This window comes from Calliphora vicina, chromosome 3 (genome assembly GCF_958450345.1).
Source record: "Calliphora vicina chromosome 3, idCalVici1.1, whole genome shotgun sequence".
NCBI lineage: Eukaryota > Metazoa > Arthropoda > Insecta > Diptera > Calliphoridae > Calliphora > Calliphora vicina.
In genome coordinates, this window is record NC_088782.1 from 44254610 (window position 1) to 44278445 (window position 23836).

General features: G+C 31.1%; 1 protein-coding gene across 1 annotated transcript in view; it reads left to right on the plus strand.

Annotated features, from left to right (window-relative positions):
• Nucleotides 1-281: 281 nt before the first annotated feature.
• Nucleotides 282-23836, plus strand: part of LOC135954787 (uncharacterized) — a 149465-nt gene continuing 125910 nt past the window's right edge. The window contains exon 1 of the mRNA XM_065505021.1: nucleotides 282-286. The gene's annotated coding sequence lies outside the window, so the exon portion shown is untranslated. The remainder of the gene's footprint in view (nucleotides 287-23836) is intronic.

Consider the following 23836-nt stretch of genomic DNA (forward strand, 5'->3'; position numbering starts at 1 on the left):
CATACAAATATCCTCCCGAAATTGGACTTTATCGGTCATAAATAAGTTTTATATATACGAAAAGCATTTGCGATAAAATTCTAAAGAAAATAAAACAAATCTGATAACAATTATTTCGTCCCTATAAAAAGTTACACGCATCCAAAGTTGAAGCATCTTTTTATATATTTCAACTTTGTATGCGTGTGTTTTTTAAGTTTTTTCCCAAAAAAGTCCCCATATTTTTTCTTTTATAAAAAACTAAGTTTCTTCGTGGCTATATACATTTTTTTATGATTTGGAAAGAGAACTTAACGCAAAAACGTAAAAAGTAAAATTCGACTAACTTAGGCGGACATTGTACCCCGCAGCCCTATCCAAACTTGGCCAATTTTGAAACAAAATTTTAGGTTTGAGTAAAAAATTCTAAAAACGCAAAGCACCGATTTTCAGAAACTCATCATATTTGTATAGCCCCATATGTTGTTTATATACTAGGGTATCCATTCGACTAATGATCGTTCGATTAATCGAATAATTTCTTACGAATAATTATTCGAACAATTTAAAAATTGCCATTTTCGAATAACGAATAATTCGAACAATTTTATGTAGAATAATCGAATAAAACGAATAAATGTTCATATATATTTAAATTTATTAAATTGCTTAAAATTTTTCATAATTTCAAATTTAAATAAGTAATAATGACTCACAAAAATGTATTGTTTCTGACATTCGACAAATAACTAAAGACAAACAGACTTTTGATCACTGTAGATGAGTGTTCCGATAGTTCCTTCTATAAATATATAAATACTAGCAGACCCGGTGCGCTTCGCCACCCCAATTAGAAGAAAGAAATAGTACTATTAAGTCTCCGTTTGTGAATCTAATTGTAAATGTCTAATTTCATATTTCTGGGTCCATTATTATAGAAAATGCAAAATGTGTTCCAAATTTTAAATTTTTATGTTTATTATTATAAAATATTAAAAAAGTACCATTGCAATAAGGAAATAGTACCATTGATTATCACTTTTAAATTCGCATTCACTAAACCATAACCCGTCAAGTTTGAATTTTAGATTTGTATATCATTTCCTATATTATCAACTAATTTTGTTTCTATAATACTTAAGATTTAATAAATTATCACAAAACCGAAACCGATCGGTTTTTAATTTTTTACAACCGAAACCGCGGTTTTGAAATTCTTCGATTTTTTGGAAACTCTAGGTCCGTTATTATAGGAAATTCAAAAAAGTACCTTTAGAATATATAAAAAGTACCAAAAATCCCCCACTTGTGGTTTCCCACTCACTCTGGTCCATATAACCTTTATTTCATGTTTCAAGGTTCATTGGTGTAGAAATTACAAAAAGTACCATTCGAATAAAGAAAAAGTACCAAAAGGTCTTCCCTAGAATTCTAACTCACTTAGGACCATGTAGTATGCTTAATTTCATGTTTTTAAGTCCATTGCTATAGAAAATTAAAAAAAAGTACCATTAGAATAAACAAAATGTACCATGAGGTATCCGCTTGAATTTTCAATCACTTAGGACCATATACGCTCAATTTCATATTTCTAGGTCCATTATGTTATAGAAAATTCAAAAAGTAACATTAGAATATAGAAAAAGTACCAAAAAGCACCCACTTGTAGTTGCTCACCCACTCGGGTCCGTTGTTATAGAAAATTCAAAAAAGTACCATTAGAATATAGAAAAAGTACCAAAAAGCATCCACTTGCGGATTCCCACTCACTCTGGTCCATATAACCTTTATTTCATATTTCAAGGTTCATTGGTGAAGAAATTACAAAAAGTACCATTCGAATAAAGAAAAAGTACCTAAAAGTCTCCCCTAGAATTCTAACTCACTTAGGACCATGTAGTATGCTTAATTTCATGTTTTTAAGTCCATTATATTATAGAAAATTCAAAAAGTACCATTAGAATATAGAAAAAGTACTAAAAAGTATACACTTGTGGTTTTCCAGTCACTCGGGTTCATATAAGCTTTATTTCATGATTCTAGGTTCATTGGTGAAGAAATTACAAAAAGTACCATTCGAATAAAGAAAAAGTACTAAAAAGTGGCCCCCTAGAATTCTAACTCACTTAGGACCATGTATGCTTAATTTCATGTTTTTAAGTCCATTGCTATAGAAAATTAAAAAAAGTATCATTAGAATAAACAAAATGTACCATGAAGTATCCGCTTGAATTTTCAATCACTTATGACCATATACGCTTAATTTCATATTTCTAGGTCCATTATATTATAGAAAATTCAAAAAGTACCATTAGAATATAGAAAAAGTACCAAAAAGCACCCACTTGTAGTTTCCCACTCACTCGGTTCCATATAAGCTTTATTTCATGTTTCTAGGTTCATTGGCGAAGAAATTACAAAACGTACCAATCGAATAAAGAAAAAGGACCACAAAGTCTCCCCATAGAATTCTCACTTACTTAGGACCATATATGCTTAATTTCATGTTTCTAAGTTCATTGTTATAGAAAATTCAAAAAAGTACTATTAGAATAAACAAAAAGTACCAAAAAGTCTCCCCCTAGAATTCTCACTCACTTAGGACCATATATGCTTAACTTCATATTTCTATGTCCATTATTACAAAAAATTCAAAAAGTACCATTCGAATATAGAAAAAGTACCAAAAAGCAGTCACTTGTAAATTCCCACTCACTCCGGTCTTAATTTCATGTTTTTAGGTTCATTGGTGAAGAAATTACAAAAAGTACCATTCGAATAAAGAAAAAGTACCAAAAAGTCTCCCCCTAGAATTCTCACTCACTTAGGACCATATATGCTTAATTTCATGTCTCTAAGTCCATTGTTAAAGAAAATCCAAAAAAGTACCATTAGAATATAGAAAAAGGACAAAAAAGCCCACACTTGTGGTTTCCCACTCACTCGGTTCCATATAAGCTTTATTTCATGTTTCTAGGTTCATTGGTGAAGAAATTACAAAAAGTACCAATCAAATAAAGAAAAAGTACCAAAAAGTCTCCCCCTAGAATTATCACTTACTTAGGACCATATATGCTTAATTTCATGTTTCTAAGTCCATAGTTATAGAAAATTCAAAAAGTACCATTAGAATAAAGAAAAAGTACCAAAATGTCTCCCCCTAGAATTCTCACTCACTTATGACCATATATGCTTAATTTCATGTTTCTAAGTCCATAGTTATAGAAAATTCAAAAAAGTACCATTAGAATATAGAAAAAGTACCAAAAAACCCACACTTGTGGTTTCCCACTCACTCGGTTTATATATAAGCTTTATTTCATGTTTCTAGGTTCATTGGTGAAGAAATTACAAAAAGTACCATTCCAATAAAGAAAAAGTACCAAAAAGTCTCCCCCTAGAATTCTCACTCACTTAGGACCATATATGTTTAATTTCATGTTTCTAAGTCAATTATTATAGAAATTTCAAAAAAGTACCATTAGATGAACAAAAAAGTACCTATAGTACAATTCACACATTTTGGTACCTAAATATTATCCCCTATTCCTAACACTAACTTCACTCAAATACATATCAGCTAACTTTAATGTCGATAACTGAAATAATTTAAATTTTAAAAAAGTACCATTAGGAGAAAAGTACCAATTTCCCTTTTCTTACTTGAACACCCCTCAAGTTTGAAATTTAAAAATATTCCATTTTGCCAAAATTGTTTATGCTACAGGCATGTATCAAAATAATAAAATCTGTGTTAATGTGCCCAAGAATAAATATGTTTTAAAAAAAGTACCAAACTGTTTACCCGGATTTGGCCCAATATACACCTTGGTACTCGAGTTCCAAATAACACCCTATTAGTTAATTTTTGTATGAATCCAGGAACCAACGTTAAAAAAATTATCAAAATTGGCTTAATAATTTCAAATATAATGTATTTTCCCGATTTTATCCCCTTTTTGGTACCTTTTTTATCCCCATTGAGGTGGTACAATTTCATTGAAATAAATTTCTGTAACGTGGTGGGAGCTCATAATAAAATATTCGTATGTCTATGTCAAATTATAGAAAAACATATTTTATGAAAAAGTACCAAAAATTAACACAATTTTTATCCCTTAAAGGTTCGAATTTCCAAAAAGTACCAAACTTATATTTTTTATTTTTTGTTAATTAAAGAATACGATTTAAAATTTGTTTCTATGTTTATTGGTTTAAAAGATACATAGGGTGCAAAAAAAGTACCAAAATACAGTTTTTACCCGTTTTCTCCCCTAAAAATTTCGAATTTCCAAAAAGTACGAAACACCTGTCAGCTTATTTTTTAAATGGAGTAACATGCTATTTTAAGTTTTTTTATATCTTTATTAGTTTTGAAGATATAAGGTTACCGAATTTACCCGTTTTTACCCTTTTTTACCCCCTAAACGTTCGAATTTCCAAAAATACCTTCTTATCGGATCGTTTTGGGGAGGGAGGAACCCACAGTTAAAATTTCGGGATTCTAGCTTCAGCCGTTTGGGCTGTGCGATGATGAATCAGTCAGTCAGTCAGTCAGTAACGTTACTCTTTTATATATATAGATGAAGTAAAATCGCTCAATTTATGTTGTATTTAACTTTTTAAATGCTTATTCTACTTATACCCTACACCACCATAGTGGGCAGGGTATAATGCGTTTGTGCAGATGTTTGTAACGTCCAAAAATATTAGTCTAACACCCACCTTAAGACTTAGAATCACTTTCTGAGTCGATTAAACGATGCCCGTCCGTCAGTCTGGTTGGCTGGCTGTCCATGTAAACCTTGTGCGCAAAGTACAGGTCGCAATTTTGAAGATATTTCGCTCAAATTTGGTACATATTATTTTTTCGGCCCAAGGACCAAACCTATTGAAACTGGCTGAAATCGGTCCATTATTTCACCTAGCCCCCATACAAATGTCCTTCCGAAATTGGACTTTATCGGTCATAAATGTTTAATTTATAAATGTATCTCCACAAATTGCGCTCCAAATAAGTTTTATATATACAAAATTCATGTCACCAAATTTTGTTATGATCGGTCCATAATTAGACATAGCTCCCATATAGACCCGCTTCCGAAAATCACTTTAACGTGCATAAATCTCTTAAAAATGTTGCTATATACATAAAATTCAACATAGTAAACTTTCATATAGACATAAATCACACTACCTAATTTCATGGTGATCGGTCTATAATTGGTCATATCCCCCATATAAGGCCCACTTCCGAAAATCACTCAAAAATATAAATTATTGAAATTTTAAAAGAAAAATGTTTTTGCTCTTTTACTTAGTGTAGGGTATTATATGGTCGGGCTTGACCGACCATACTTTCTTACTTGTTTATATATGTATCTACACAAATTTCGCTCCAAATATGTTTTATATATACGAAATTCATGTCACCAAATTTTGTTACGATCGGTCCATAATTAGTCATAGCTCCCATATAGACCCGCTTCCGAAAATCACTTTAACGTGCATAAATCTATTAAAAATTTTGCTATACATATAAAATTCAACATAAATAACTTTCATATAGACATAAATCACACGACCTAATATCATGGAGATCGGTCCATAATTGGTCATAGCCCCCATATAAGCCCCACTGCCGAAAATCACTCACAAATATAAATTATTGATATTTTTAAAAGAAAAATGTTTTTGGTCATTTACTTAGTGTAGGGTACTATATGGTTGGGCTTGATCGACCAACCTTGATGTGTTCCCTATTTATCATTAAAGTATTTTCCAAGCCCGAAGGAAATGTGCAACCTACGGGCAAAATCATAAAAATACAATTTTTGGAATTTTCGCTAAAATTTTTAGGAATTGCGGGATTCCCTTTAATCTTTTGACAAGTTTTTTTACACTTTGTTATTTAGAATTGCAAATTTAAAAAAACGTTGAAAATTTTATTGAGTTTTGTTAATAAATAAAGATTTTATTACTCCGTCCTTCAAAAATATTGCACTTTTTAATAGTTTAATGTGTCTAAGTCAGAACCATTGACTTGTTGTTGAATAAAATATTAAGAACAATTTAAAAAAAAAACACAAGTAAGAGTGCTATATTCGGCTGTGCCGAATCTTATATACCCTTCACCAAATTATACTTCAAAATTTTAAATATTTTTAGGTAAACAAAATTTAATTTTTTTTAAATTTTTTTTTTGTTTTTTCAATTTTTTTTTGGGATAAAAAAATTCGGGTTAAAATATTTTTTTTCGGATTTTGACCCATTGTTGGTCCATCTTACTATGGTCTTATATACGTCGTTGCAAATGTCTTTGAAATACCTATCATTAGATATCCATATTGTCTATATTAATGTCTTAGTAATCCAGATATAGGTCAAAAATCGAGGTTGTCATGGTTTTTTCCTCATATCTCAGCCATTTGTGGACCGATTTTGCTGATTTTAAATAGCAAAATTCTCGAAAGCATGTCTGACAGAATTATTGAAGATTTGGATTCCGAAGATATCTGGGGTCTTCAGAAAATTGATTTCAACAGACAGACAGACGGAAATGGCTTAATCGACTCCGCTATCTATAAGGATCCAGAATATACTTTATAGAGTCGGAAATGAAAAATGTAGGAATTACAAACGGAATGACAAACTTATATATACCCTTCTCACGAAGGTGAAGGGTATAATTAGTATGAAAAAGTGAAATATTTTTCCAAAAATATAAAAATCTTTGAAATCGGCTGAGATATAAGGGGTGATATACCAGGGCAACCTCAATTTTTATCTATTTTTGATCTATATCTATATGGATTACTAAGTCATTAATATAGACAATATTGGTATCTAATGATAGAAATTTCAAAGTCCATTGAAACGATGTATATAAGGCTATAGTAAGTTGGACCTACAATGGGTCAAAATCACGAAAAATATATTTTAACCAGATTTTTTTTTGATCAAACATTTTTTTTTGCCATAAATTCTTTTTTTTAGTTTTTAAAAAATTTTAAAAAGGGTATATACGATTCGGCACAGCCAAATATAGCTCTCCTACTTATTTTTCACTAATAATTAAAAAAAAAAAATTAAAAAACTTTAAAATTTTAAAAAACAATTTTGATTTTTTTTTTAAATTTTTTATACTTAAAGGGTATATAAGATTCGGCAAGACCAGCCTCATTTGCCCTGCGACTAACTGTTCGGGTACTTATTTCTAATTTTAGGCTAACCTCTCGAGGAGTTATTTTTGGGAATTTCTTGAACTCTCTCGCTATTAAATTATCTTGTCTAGGAGTAGTCTTACGAGGTCTTCCACCTAAATGTTGAGTTTTTACAGAACCGGTCTCACGAAATTTCTTTATAATTTTTGAAACTGCTGATTTATTTATTGAATATTTGTCACAGATACTTTTTTGTTTTAAACCAGCTTTAAAATCGTTAATTATTTTATTTTTTAAGTCTTCACAAATCTTAACTTTAGCCATTTTCGTACTTTGAAAAAAGCAAATATGCGAAAAACTTAGAAAAAGAAATTGTGAAAAATTATCAGAATTTAAAAATAAAATAAAATAAAATAACTGTAAACAGGATGCTTTTTACATCGTTCTTTTAAATATTATTTTCGTTTTACACTTCTTTCTTGCAGAAGTTTAAAAGTTTCGATTGTTTTGTCAGTAGCGAAATAGTGAATATTTTTAATTTTGTTTGTTTTTCAGTTAATTTATAATAATTAATATATAAATAAAACTATACAAGTAAAATACTAAAGAAAAAAAATTTTATTTTAAAAAAATATTTTAAGTTTTGGGCTACATATGGAATATTTGGAAAAGTTTCCATTGTTTTGTCAACCACTGTATATGTATGCAAATATTATCGAATTCTGTTGAGTAAATTTTCAAAAATTAATTTTATAGATCAAAATTGTTCATTTCGTCCCATATGCTACAAACTATGTAAACATGTAGAGTCATCAACATGTTTGGACTATTGAAGTAAATAGTTTCATTTATATAATCCACATAAGACCCATGATCATACAACACACAATTATGCAACTAAATACTTACTTACAAACATGCAACAAAGCTACACAAACATGATGTTTTCCCTTAAATACCGACATGCCACATACGCTTACATATTTACACCAGAATCTATGTAGTTTATATATTTATTTGTATGTATGTAGATGTAAAATACATACATATGTATGTACATATTTAAATTTATACATACATCTGCTATTACAATTTGTAAGAATTTCATTTTTTTTTTTTGAGATTTTAGAATTTTATGTTTCATTTACAAATTGTTGTGCTTTTGAGCAGCTAAAAAAAAAAACATCGGAAAAGTGTTTATAATGTGTTGCATGCTGCAAAGAGCAGCAGCATGTTGTTTGTAATTGTTAATATGCTGCTACAACCCTAAACAAGTTGTTAGTTTTTTCTGGTTTTGTGTTTCTCCCTGCTGCTGCTGTTGCAATTCGAGCATCTCAACATCATCACACTTCGTAATCAGCATCTAAATACGCAACGCATTATCATTAATAACAGTTGCCGAGAAAAGTGATCGTACAATGCTAATAAAAATAGTGAAATACAAAAACTCTATACTCGACAAATTTTTGTCATGATAAACTTCAAAATGATTGTCAATATGAACAAGTAAGAAAGTATGATCGGTCAAGACCGACCATATAATACCCTACACCAAGTAAATGAGCAAAATGATTTTTCTTTTAAAATATCAATAATTTATATTCTTGAGTGATTTTCGGAAGTGGGCCTTATATGGGAGCTATGACCAATTACGGACCGATCACCATGAAAATAGGTCGTGTGATTTATGTCTATATTAAAGTTACTTATGTTGAATTTTGTGTGTATACCAAAATTTTTAAGCGATTTATGCACGTTAAAGTGATTTTCGGAAGCGAGTCTATATGGGAGCTATGACTAATTATGGACCGATCGTAACAAAATTTGGTGACATGAATTTTGTGTATATAAAACTTATTTGGAGTGGAATTTATGGAGATACATATATAAATTAAACATGTATGACCGATAAAGTCCAATTTCGGAAGGACATTTGTATGGGGGCTGGGTGAAATAATGGACCGCTTTTAGCCAGTTTCAATAGGCTTGGTCACTGGGCCGAAAAAATAATATGTACCCAATTTGATAGAAATATCTTCAAAATTGCGTCCTGTACTCTGCGCATAAGGTTTACATGGACAGCCAGCCAGCCAGACGGACGGACGGACATCGTTTAATCAACTCATAAAGTGATTCTGAGTCAATTAGACGATGGAGTGTTAAGGTGGGTGTTAGACTAATATTTATGAAAGTTATAAACATCCCCACTATGGTGGTGTAGGGTATAAAATGTATCAGGTATAGTCTCCATTTATAGGTGATATTGCATCATTATGCGAAAATTGTTAAAGCTTCTGCTCCTACTACTTTGTCTTGAAAATAAACGTCATTAATCCTCATTTGGTTTGTGGATGACGGAGAAACCTTTTAGCCCTTAGGGACATTGAACAATTTCAAAATACTGCTGTAGCCTTACTTTTTCCACTAACTATATTTAACATTTGCTACAAATTCTCTTTCCATATTGTACACATTTTTCTGGTGTAAATTTTTATACCCTACACCACCATAGTGGGGAGGGTATAATGCGTTTGTGCAGATGTTTGTAACGCCCAAAAATATTAGTCTAACCCACCTTAAAGTATACCGATCGACATAGAATCACTTTCTGAGTCGATTAAACGATGCCCGTCTGGTCGGCTGGCTGTCCATGTAAACCTTGTGCGCAGAGTACAGGTTGCAATTTTAAAGATATTTCGATGAAATTTGGTACATATTATTTTTTCGGCTCAATGACCAAGCCTATTGAAACTGGCTGAAGCGGTCCATTATTTAACCCAGCCCCCATACAAATGTCCTTCCGAAATTGGACTTTATCGGTCATAAATGTTTAATTTATACATGTATCTCCACAAATTCCGCTCAAAATAAGCTTTATATACACAAAATTCATGTCACCAAATTTTGTTACGATCGGTCCATAATTAGTCATAGCTCCCATATAGACCCGCTACCGAAAATCACTTTAACGTGCATAAATCGCTTAAAAATGTTGGTATACTCACAAAATTCAACATCGTAAACTTTCATAGAGACATAAATCACATGACCTAATTTCATGGTGATCAGTCCATAATTGGTCATAGCCCCCATATAAGGCCCACTTCCGAAAATCACTCAAAAATATAAATTATTGAAATTTTAAAAGAAAAATGTTTTTGCTCTTTTACTTAGTGTAGGGTATTATATGGTCGGGCTTGACCGAACATACTTCCTAACTTGTTTTTTTTGGAAACATTTCTTTTTTTCATTCTTATTTTCCACAGGCAATTAGTAAAATGGCTCAGAAATGCTGTAAATACTTTGATACTCATGCTTGTAATACTCATTCACACTCGCACAACAAATTTTTTTTGTTACAATTCTTCACATCATCATCAGCCAGTGCGTATCCAGTATTATCTGGGTTGGTGGGTGAATCGCGTAGCATTTAAAAAGTATTTATGGGAAGTGTTTATGAATGTTGTTTGTATTTGTTGTATCATTTTCACATTAAGTTTTCTAATTTTATAAAAATTATTTTCAGTTTTGTTGTTGTTGCTGTAAATGATGTAATGGTTTGATGTTATTCACATACGAATTATTTGATTTAAATGGATGATAATCTCATACCCAGGCAATTCCATGAGACAACAAAATTTAATTTTTGGTTTACAAATTTATAATTGCACTCATCAGTCTTGCTAGTGGAATTTTTTTTTAACAAGTTTGGCTACCGTTACCGCTCAACTACCGTTACGGAAAAACTGTTAATTGTCAATAATGTACTTTTAAATTATTACAAGTGAGAGCGTAATATTTGGCTGTGCCGAATCTTATATACGTAACATGAAGAGTTTTATAGTTGCTATAGTTATTCTTGGAATAATTATTGACCGATTGTTACAAACTCCAGTAGTATCTGCAGAGGGTCTTCTAATAGGCCATATTGTTGAAGCTACATCTGTCGAATTGGCTATAATTTATTCAGTTTGTTTAGCCGAGTCACCATATCTAGGCAACTATTACAGATATTTCGAGTTGATTTACAGTTGTTCTGCTTCATAGGGGAGATGGGGTGGCACCTCAGTTGGTTAACTCGGGTCTCAAATTTGTTTAAAAACTAAATAGTCCTTGAGAAGATCTAGAAAAAAAATGCTTGCATGTGTCGGTTATCTCTTTTCGTTCAAGAGATATTTAGGTTAAATTAATTTTTATACCCTTCACCATGAGTGGCAAGGGTATATATAAGTTCGTCATTCCGTTTGTAATTTCTACATTTTTCAATTGCGACCGTACAAAGTATATATATATATTCTGGATCGTTATAGATAGCAAAGTCGATATAGCCATGTCCGTCTATCCTTCAGTGCATTTGTATGTTGAAATCAACTTTCCGTAGCACCCAAATAACTTACAAACATGATTGATAATACATCAATATATCAGGAATTCTTCCGGCTCGGTTGCTATTTAAATTATAGAAATCGGGAAAATTTTTGGCCTATTTTCGATCTATATCTGGATTACTAAGTCATTTATAGACAATATGGATATCTAATGATAGATATTTCAAAGTCCATTGCAACGATGTATATAAGGCTATAAAAATTTGGACCTACGATCGATCAAAATCGGGAAAAATATTTTTTAACCCGAATTTTTTAAAAAAAAAATTTTTTGTCATACATTTTTTTTCACTAATAAATTTAAAAGAAATTTAAAAAAATAAAATTTGTAAAAAAAAAAAAAAAATTTTACAAATCTTGATTTTTTTTTTTAAATTTTCAAAACCATTTTTGAAAAAAAAATATTAAGTTTAGTTTGGTGAAGGGTTATAAGATTCCGCACAGCAGAATATAGTTCTCTTATTTGTTTGTTTTAATTTTGCTCGATTTTCGATTTTCGATGGTCGAATTTTTTTTTTTAAAATATCAGCTATATTTTCAATTAAATTCTGAGTAAAATAAAAACAAAACTTGCTAACAATTATCTCGTCCCTATAAAAAGTTACACGCATCCCAATTTGAACAAGTAAAAAGGGACGTATTTTTTACGTTTTTTTTCCAAAAAGTCCCCATATTTATACCCTACACCACCATAGTGGCGAGGGTATTATGCGTTTGTGCAGATGTTTGTAACGCCCAAAAATATTAGTCTAACACCCACCTTAAAGTATACCGAACGACTTAGAATCAATTTCTGAGTCGATTAAACGATGTCCGTCCGTCCGTCTGGTTGGCTGGCTGTCCATGTAAACCTTGTGCGCAGAGTAGAGGTCGCAATTTTGAAGATATTTCGATCAAATTTGGTACATATTAATTTTTCGGCCCAAGGACCAAGCCTATTGAATCTGGCTGAAATCGGTCCATTATTTCACCTAGCCCCCATACAAATGTCCTTCCGAAATTGGACTTTATCAGTCATAAATGTTTAATTTATAAATGTATCTCCACAAATTGCTCTCCAAATAAGTTTTATATATACAAAATTCATGTTACCAAATTTTGTTACGATCGGTCCATAATTAGTCATAGCTCCCATATACACCTGCTTCCGAAAATCACTTTAACGTGCATAAATCGCTTAAAAATGTTGGTATACTCACAAAATTCAACATAGTAAACTTTCATATATACACCAATCACACGTACTAATTTCATGATGATCGGTCCATAATCGGTCATAGCTGCCATATATGGCCCACTTCCGAAAATCACTTTAACGTGCATAAATCGCTTAAAAATGTTGGTATACACACGAAATTCAATATAGACATAAATCACACGACATAATTACATGGTGATCGGTCCATAATTGGTCATAGCTTCCATGTTAGGCCCACCTTCGAAAATCACTCAAAAATATAAATTATTGAAATTTTAAAAAATGTTTTTGCTCTTTTACTTAGTGTAGGGTATTATATGGTCGGGCTTGACCGACCATACTTTCTTACTTGTTTTTACATTAAATTTATTTTGCTGAATTTTTTATAGATATTTATTTATTATAGAGCCATATTCTGTGAAAAAATTTGTATGAGGGTTGGGAGAAATCATGGACAGATTTCTACCATTTCAACATAGATTGTCCTTTTGTCATACAAACAATGTGTGCAAAATGTTATGGCATTATCTGCAATATAGAAAATAGCGAAATATGTTTCGAATATATAATTTTTTGGAGGTTGTCTCAAATTGTGGCCCATAACTCAGATTTTACTTGATTGATTTTGACCATTTTCAACAATAAACATATCTGGTCAACAGTGAATATTTAGGAAAAATTTCATTCCCTCCAGTCCCTATCGTGCCAACAAGAGACAGACAGACTGACGGACATAATTAGATGGTCTTAGGATCTCTTGAGGACCCAGGATAATAATTTTTGGTTCCAACATTTCGATATCTTTTTGGTGATAAATTTTTCATTTGAATAATTGAATTTGTTGAAATCTTTGGAATTTTAAATATAATAAAACACCATTTATTTATTTAAATTTTTGTTTATAATTTAAGTCCCATCGAAATTACAGTTATCAATAAAATACTAATCCAATTTAGCGTTACCGTTACCTTTTAGCCATTTCGAATCTTTTCTGACAGATTTTAAAAGTATTTTGAAAATTGTTTTACATTCAACTTTATTTTGAATTCTTTATTGAGAATGGTATGACTGTGTTTAGCAAAAACTGATTGAAATCAAACAATGTCAGAATGTATTAAAATATATTAAGTTTCTCTTTGTTTCAACTTAAAAACTTAAATCAATATTATTTTATGGCGGATATAATATGGCCTGCAGTTCTGAAAATACCTATTGCTTAATATTCCTTGACTCTGTATTTTTCTGTTTCAAAATCAATAGATATATTGTTGATGTTTGAAAGTGATATTTTCTGACAAAAAGGATGAATAAAAATTTGTATTTTTTTTCTTAGTTTATGCAGTTTATATTAAATTGAGAAAATCTTTTACAGACTACCGGATATAGAGAAAAAAAAAACGTTTCTTGTTTTCCTTCCTTGAAAACTAAAAATTTTTATTTAGAATCACACACAAACACGCATCCATAAGCATCCTTACACACAAATAAAGTTAGAAATAAACAATTCTTCTTTATATTTTCTGTTTTTTACATATTTTTTTATTTCCATTCATTCATTCATTCCTTCCTTCATTCATTGCAAGACCGACAGACAGACAAACTTTTCTAAACTTACACATCCATAGAATAGATTTCAAAGCATAAGAAGAAGTGCTCCAAACACTAGAGAGTATAAAAATCAAACCTTAGCAGAAGAAAAAAATTCAACTTTCGAAGGCATCATAATACAAGTACAAGTTTATGGAAATAGAAAAGTTCTTTATTTCATTTATTTATCTTAGTTTTTTTTTGTTCGTTTGCTTTATTGAAATGGAAGTCAATTGGTGCAATATTAAAAGAAAACACTTAAACAAAACAAAAGACACTAAAACTTCGATTAAAATTACGAATTGCTAAAAAAACAAAAACATGTGAAATGAAAACAAAGAGAAAATAGAAATTTTTTTAAATAAATTCAAATCGATAAGAGCAAAATTGATTTAGAAAATTATTAAGGCTTTGGGAAGACCAAAGAAACAAAAAAAAAATACACTTACTACACATACTACAGAATACATGTTGAGACATGAATGAATTTGCCCACCCACAAATGGTTTTGGAAGGGGTTTTCAAACAATTTGGTTTTAATTATTGTATACATTTGGATTGTTATAGATAATCTTGGTTTAAAGGCAAGCTTTATTTTTGTAATATTCTTATAGGAAAATACATATGGTTAAATGTTTTATAAACCTTTTTATGCATTTGTTTTTTAGTTATTGAATCTGTATTTACTTCCTTGGATTTACAATAAGTAATAAAATCTTACAACTAAAACTAAAATCTATTTCCATGAGAGCCATTAGGAATAAATGGAAAATAAATCCGTTCCAGGTAGAGTTTTTAATTTCCCGGACTTTTTTGAAAATTTTAAATATATAATGATACTGTAAATTAGTAATATTATAGCCAAATTTCATATAAAAACTTAGTGTTGTAATCATTATATATCAGAGCTTCGTATTAATTATTTAAATTTGAGCTTAATTCACTAAAATCATAATCCTTAATTAAAAAATGTCAGCCTTTCATTCCATAAATTCATTTCCAAAATCTAATTCTTTAGCTTCCTTCATCTGCTTTTGTTTAAACAGAAGTTAATTAATAACAGAATTTATTCAAAATTTTAATGATTAAAATTTTTGTTAATTCAAATGAGTTAAATTTATTTTTCTTCATTCAAATTTGTTTTGCTTTTAATAATTTACAAAATCCATATAGATTATGAAAAAATTTATTTTACGTAAGGATTTTTAACCGTTTTTTTGATAAAAACAAGTAAGAAAGTATGGTCGGTCAAGCCCGACCATATAATACCCTACACTAAGTAAAAGAGTAAAAACATTTTTTCTTTTAAAATTTCAATAATTTGTATTTTTGAGTGATTTTCGGAAGTGGGCCTTATATGGGGGCTATGACCAATTATGGACCGATCACCATGAAATTAGGTCGTGTGATTTGTGTCTATATGAAAGTTTACTATGTTGAATTTTGTGAGTATACCAACATTTTTAAGCGATTTATGCACGTTAAAGTGATTTTCGGAAGCGGGTCTATATGGGAGCTATGACTAAGATGGACCGATCGTAAAACAATTTGGTGACATGAATTGTGTATATATAAAACTTATTTGGAGCGCAATTTGTGGAGATACATTTATAAATTAAACATTTATGACCGATAAAGTCCAATTTCGGAAGGACATTAGTATGTGAGCTAGGTGAAATAATGAACCGATTTCAGCCAGTTTCAATAGGCTTGGTCCTTGGGCCGAAAATAATATAATAATAATATGTACCAAATTTGAGCGAAATAGCTTCAAAATTGCGACCTTTACTCTGCGCACAAGGTTTATATCTACAGCCAGCCAGCCGACCAGACGGACGGACGCACATCGTTTAATCGACTCAGAAAGTGATTCTAAGTCGATCGGTATACTTTAAGGTGGGTGTTAGACTAATATTTTTGGGCGTTATAAACATCTGCACAAACGCATAATACCCTCCCCACTATGGTGGTGCAGGGTATAAAAAATAGAGTTCTAACTTGTTTTCATAGTAGTTTCGTCAGTTTTTAATTCCCGGGATTCCCGACTAAAAATCCCGAGAATCGGGTAGTAAAAAATTGGAAAAATTTCCGGGATAAAAATCCTAGTTCCTCGACAAAATACTATAAAATCATAGCTCTGTTTTGGCTCTATTTACGGTAACAAGCTTGAGGCAAAAAATTCAGACATATTGGTACTTATAAATCAGCTATGCGGTTAATGGTATAAAAAGTAAAACAGTATACTTGAAATTGGGAAAATACAAATTGATAGCAAGAAATTCAAATTAATGCTGATAATAACAAATAGAAATTCAGAACAGTAAACTAATATTGAGAAAAATCCACCAAAAATATGCAGGGGTTTTCATATAGCAATACTGTTTTATAGGAGTTTTATAAGTATTTCCGGATACTAATAGTTTTCCTAGAACCCTTCGTTTAGTACTTTTTATATCCTTCACCATGATTGGCAAGGGTATATATAAGTTTGTCCCTTTTCTCTTTGTACTTTCTACATTTTTCATTTGCGACCCCACAAAGTATCTGGATCGTTATAGATAGCGAAGTCGATATAGCCATGTCCGTCCGTATGTTGAAATCAACTTTCCGTAGCCCCCAAATAACTTACAAACATGATTGATACATCAATATATCGGGAAATCTTCCGGTTCAGTTGCTATTTAAAATCGAGAAAATCGGCCCACAAATGGCTGAGATATAAGGAAAAAATCGGGATAACCTCGATTTTTGAGACAATATGGCTATATAATTACAGATATTTTAAAGTCCACTGCAACGATGTATATAAAGCTATAGTAATTTGGACCTACAATACGTCAAAATCGAGAAAAATATTTTTTAACCCGATTTTTATTTTTACCAAAAAAATTTTTATACCCTACACCACCATAGTGGGGAGGGTATTATGCGTTTGTACAGATGTTTGTAACGCCCAAAAATATTAGTCTAACACCCACCTTAAAGTATACCGATCGACTTAGAATCACTTTCTGAGTCGATTAAACGATGTCCGTCCGTCTGGTTGGCTGGCTGGCTGTCCATGTAAACCTTGTGCGCAGAGTACAGGTCGCAATTTTGAAAATATTTCGATAAAATTTGGAACATATTACTTTTTCGGCCCAAGGACCAAGCCTATTGAAACTGGCTGAAATCGGTCCATTATTTCACCTAGCCCCCATACAAATGTCCCCTCGAAATTGGACTTTATCGGTCATAAATGTTTAATTTATCTATGTATCTACACAAATTTCGCTCCAAATAAGTTTTATATACACGAAATTCATGTCACCAAATTTTGTTACGATCGGTCCATAATTAGTCATAGCTCCCATATAGACCCGCTTCCGAAAATCACTTTAGCGTGCATAAATCGCTTAAAAATTTTGGTAAACACACAAAATTCAACATAGTTAACTTTAATATATACACAAATCACATGACCAAATTTCATGGTGATCGGTCCATAATTGGTCATAGCTCCCATATAAGGCCCACTTCCGAAAATCACTCACGAATATAAATTATTGCTATTTTAAAAGAAAAATATTTTTACTCATTTACTTGGTGTAGGGTATTATATGGTCGGGCTTGACCATATAAAATGAAATGAAAAAAATTAAAAAAAAATTTTGGAAAAAAAATTTCATTCTTGATTCGAGTAGACTCATGATTGTTCTTCTTAAAACTGGAATATTCGAATTCTAGAGCTTTCAATGTTAATGTTAGCAGCTTAAACATTTAGTGTTGCCATACTTACTAACAATGTTAATAACTGCGTGTTATCAACATCTAACTACTGACAGACATGTTTATAAACATGATGAATGTTGCAAGCAGCCGTTACAGTTCTTTAAATTCAAATCGCTTATACAAATTCGTAACAATATGTATGAATATATTAATAACACTGTGCTAGTTGAAAAAACTGTCAAGCGGGGCACCCGGTGGGTTTAGCTAATTCGGGTATGCTGAATTCAGTGGTGCTAACCGTTTTTTTAGGTTAGCTCGTATTTTCGAGATATACCGTTATTTCGAAAATGGAGGAGGTTGCACAAAATATATTCGCGTAACTCAAAAACGGTTTAATTTATTGAACAAACTAAAAAAACCGAAATTCCTTTAAGTAAGGCTTGACATGTTTTTAATCTTCACAGTCATTTTAGAAATATACATTTTTTTTTAGAAAAATTTAAAACGACATTAAAAATTGCATATACGCTCTTAATTTTTAAATTCAAATGCATATAACTTTGGAGTCAGTCACGATTTGTAAACAATTCTTTTTTTGTTGGACATATACATTTGTAGTTAGTCCAATAAAAGAAAATGAGCAAATCGGGAAATTTGGACCCGCTGTTATCAAAAAGTGGGTAAAAATTTTGATAATTTAATTTTAAAATGCGAATATTCCTAAGCTATAAGAGGTAGTTGAAAGCCGTGATGAGGTTTTTTGTAGTGCTCGATGAGGAGATTCTATGTGTGTAAGTTTTTTGAAATTGGAACACAAACGAAGAAAGAGGATCGTTTTAAAAATTTATCATATCCGAGTCCTACTTTGGGGACCCCTGGTCGCACCTCTGGTAGACTCATGCAGTCAAACCTTAAACTCGTCAACACTTCTTCTTTGCACATGTCAAATTTTATTCAAATCGGTCTAAGGGTTTTGATTTATTCCCTCTTTTTTGTCTATACCTCTGTGCACTGCACGATGTAGCTAATTACTACGAGTTATGTATTTTGATAAAATATTAGGGGATATTTGTATTATTTTTTTGTGAATAAAATGAAAAGTTGTGGACAGATTTTAATTATTTAGAGCTTATTTTATTTGGAACTTCGGTTTCTAAATGTGTAATAAAACTTAAGAACGTATATGCATTTTTCAATTTTTAATGCCGTTTTAAAAACTAAAAATTTCGGAATTTTTCTAAAAAATTATTTGTTTTTGCCAAAAAAAATTTATATTTCTAAAACGACTGCGAAGATTATAAACAGGTTAAGCTTTACTTGAAGGTAAATTCGTTGCGGAATTTCGTTTGTTTCAGTGTATTTAATAAACTAAACTGTTTTTGAGTTGCGCGAATATATGTTGTGTAACCTCCTCCATTTTCGAAATAACGGTATAACTCGAAAATACGAGCTAACCTAAAAAAAATGGTTAGCACCACTGAATTCAGAATACCCGAATTAGTTTAAGCCGCTGGGTGCCCCTCTTGACAGAAAAAAGTGTCAATTTCGTACACAGTGTAATTATTATGTATAAATTTTTAATGCATTCCATATCAAAATATTTCTTTAAGTGCATTTAAACAAATTATTTCATACAATTGTGTTTAATTTATGTATGTATGTAGGTTTTTATTAGACATATTATGTATGTTCTAGTCAAGACATTAATAATACATTCAATAGCAACAAAATTGGCATAGAAAACTTAATTATATTTTAGTTAAATTACACAGACACATATTTAGATACATGTTATATGTTGTATCCCTTAATGTCTAACACCAGATGCATGCATACGATTATTAACTAAATTAAAGTGTTCGTTTCTCAGAGAGATGCTTTATTAAAACATTACAAGATTAAGAAACAAGGAAATATTCTACATATTTACATAGTTACTGTGAGGAGGAAAAGAAAATGTATTACTAAAGTATATATTGAAGTATTTTAATGTTGTCTGCATGATTAAAAGTAATAACAGTTAATTAAAATATTCAAATACCACATGAATATTTATTGGTGGCAATTAATTTATGGATAAATACATGTAAATGTAAATGAAATGGAAATTAACAAAATATTTATTAAACAGGGTGTTTCAAATGCAGTATTCTTTTTAAATCATATGTTATTTTGTCACTGTTAAGCTCATTGTCATGCAGGCATAAAATTTCAGCTGAATGAGACACTAGGTCACACAATCAGCACTTAATAACAATCAATACTTTTCGCAATAAGTTTGTCAAAATTTAAATATAACAAGTGTTATATATACGACTGTGCCGAATCTTTATAACCACCACCAGCGACAATAACATATTTTTCTGATATAGGGGTTATATGGGAGATATTGTCAATTATGGACCGAGCCCCACTAAAGTTTGTAGAAAGATTAACGTTCATATAAACCAATTATTAATTATTGTATGGGGACTAGGGTCAAATGTATCCAGATTTTCGCCATACTTTGTAGTATAATTACAAAGAACTTAGAACCAATATGTGCAAAAATCAACATATTTATGACTGCTCAAATAGTATTCAGGGGGAACATTGTGCCCATTTTCAATACGATCCAAGCCTTATTATTTATGCAAAATTTCAGCCAGCTGGCTCATTTTGTTTGGGACAGACAGACGGACGGATATAGCGATGAGGACCCAGGATATATATGTACTAATGTGGGCCTGCGACCAATATTTCGATATGTTACAAACGGAATAACAAAATCAAAAGACCTACGATTAAAATCTGGTTTTGAAGGCAAAATTTGCACATAAATATAACAACGATAGAAACCAATTTTACTCTAAAAAGACTTACGTTTGAAGGAAAATTTTCATATAAAAAGACCTATGTCCGTTTGAGGGAAACAATTTTTATATAGAAATACCTAGGATTAAGTGAAAAATGTTTATATAAAAATATCTACGTTTTATTAAAAGATTGACAGCATAATTTTTTGTATAAAAATACATACGATTAAGGGCGAAATTCTACTATACATAGGTAGACCCACGAGTGATGTCAACATTTTACACATAAAATGACATGCGATTAAGGGCGAAATTCTGCAATAGGTAGACCCACGATTGACGTTAAGATTTTTCATATAAAATTGCATACGATTTGGGGAACAGTTTTGTATACAAATACTTACGATTGAGTGCGTAATTCTACTATAAGTAGACCCACGATTGAGGGCGAAATTCTACTATAAGTAGACCCACGATTGACGGCGAAATTCTACTATAAATAGATCCATGGTTGAGGGCGAAATTCTACTATAAGTAGATCCACGATAGAGGGCGAAATTCTACTATAAGTAGATCCGCGATTGTGGGCGAAATTCTACTATAAGTAGAGCCACGTTTGAAGGCGAAATTCTACTATAAGTAGACCCACGATTGAGGGCGAAATTCTACTATAAGTAGACCCACGATTGAGGGCGAAATTCTACTATAAGTAGACCCACGATTGAAGGCGAAATTCTACTATAAATAGACCCACGATTGAGGGCGAAATTCTACTATAAGTAGACCCACGATTGAAGGCGAAATTCTACTATAAATAGACCCACGATTGAGGGCGAAATTCTACTATAAGTAGACCCACGATTGAAGGCGAAATTCTACTATAAATAGACCCACGATTGAGGGCGAAATTCTACTATAAGTGGACCCACGATTGAGGGCGAAATTCTACTATAAGTAGACCCACGATTGAGGGCGAAATTCTACTATAAGTAGACCCACGATTGAGGGCGAAATTCTATTATAAGTAGACCCACGATTGAGGGCGAAATTCTACTATAAGTAGACCCACGATTGAGGGCGAAATTCTACTATAAGTAGACCCACGATTGAGGGCGAAATTCTACTATAAGTAGACCCAAGATTGAGGGCGAAATTCTACTATAAGTAGACCCACGATTGAGGGCGAAATTCTACTATAAGTAGACCCACGATTGAGGGCGAAATTCTACTATAAGTAGACCCACGATTGAGGGCGAAATTCTACTATAAGTAGACCCACGATTGAGGGCGAAATTCTACTATAAGTAGACCCACGATTGAGGGCGAAATTCTACTATAAGTAGACCCACGATTGAGGGCGAAATTCTACTATAAGTAGACCCACGATTGAGGGCGAAATTCTACTATAAGTAGACCCACGATTGAGGGCGAAATTCCACTATAAGTAGACCCACGATTGAGAGCGAAATTCTACTATAAGAAGATCCACGATTGAGGGCGAAATTCCACTATAAGTAGACCCATGATTGAGGGCGAAATTCTAATATAAGTAGACCCACGATTGAGGGCGAAATTCTGCTACAAGTAGACCCACGATTAAGGGCGAAATTCTATTACAAGTAGACCCACGATTGATTCCGAAATTCTACTATAAGTAGATCCACGATTGATGGCGAAATTCTACTATAAATAGACCCACGACTGAGGGCGAAATTCTACTATAAGTAGATCCGTGATTGAGTGCGAAATTCTACTATAAGTAGACCCACGATAGAGGGCGAAATTCTACAATAAGTAGACCCATTATTGATGGCGAAATTCTACTATATTATACTATAAAAATACCTACGATTTTGTGTAAAATTTTACTGTAAAAAGACCTACGATTGTGGGTAAAATTTTACTATAATAAGACCTATTATTATGAACAAAATTATACAATAAAAATATCTACGATTGTGGGTAAATTTTTACTTTACTATAAAAAAACATACGATTGTGGGTAAAATTTTTACTATAAAAAAACATGCGATTATGAGCAAAGTTTTACTATAACAAGACCTACGATTGTGGGCAAAGTTTTACTATAAAAACCTTTGATTGGCGGAGAAAATTTATTATAAAAATACAAACGATACAAGGGCAAAATTCCACTATAAGTAGAACCATGATTGAGTTCAATGGTTAAGGGCAACATTTTTGTATAAACAGATCTACGATTAAGTGCAACATTTTTCATATAAAAAGTTTTGAAATTTTTTTTAAAATTATCTACGAATTTAGTATTTTCTACTACTACTTTAAAAAAACTTTCGATAGAGATTAAAAATGGATCTATAAAAATATAAAAAATTCATTATTGTTTCTATACACAAATTTGAAGCAGCCTAGTGTTTACTTACATCTGTAAGTATTTGTATAATAATGAATAGACATAAATATTCCAACAATTTAAATTTTACCTCATCTTGTTACGACTATTTATTTAACATTGTCCAAATCATGTCTAAATTTTCTACAGTCATTTGACTTTTGATTCGTACACAGTTTTTTTTTCAAGTGTATTTACAAGTTTTGCATGAACACGATTCTCTACATAATAATAAATGATGAATGGACAAAAATAAATATACATACTTACTTAACTATATTCAAAACTGAAAATTATTCTATACAATATTTCAAATAGAAATCTATCAAAAAAAAAAAAATATAATTTATAACATCATGTGTTAAAGGTTATTTATTTTGTATTTTTTGTGTTTTTTTCTAAAAGCTATCATGTGTTAGATTTAGATTTTGTTGGTGTAATTCATGATTCGGTTAAAATTCATTAACCATTAATAATGTAGGCTTCAGATTTTATTTTTAGATGTTAAATATTACTACATAACTACTATTACAAAATATATGCATAAATGGATAATAAAAGTAAATATATATCTTTATAAATGTAGTATGTATCTTGTTTCTTCGGAGAAACAAAAATGCTTTTCTCAAAATATTACTACACCG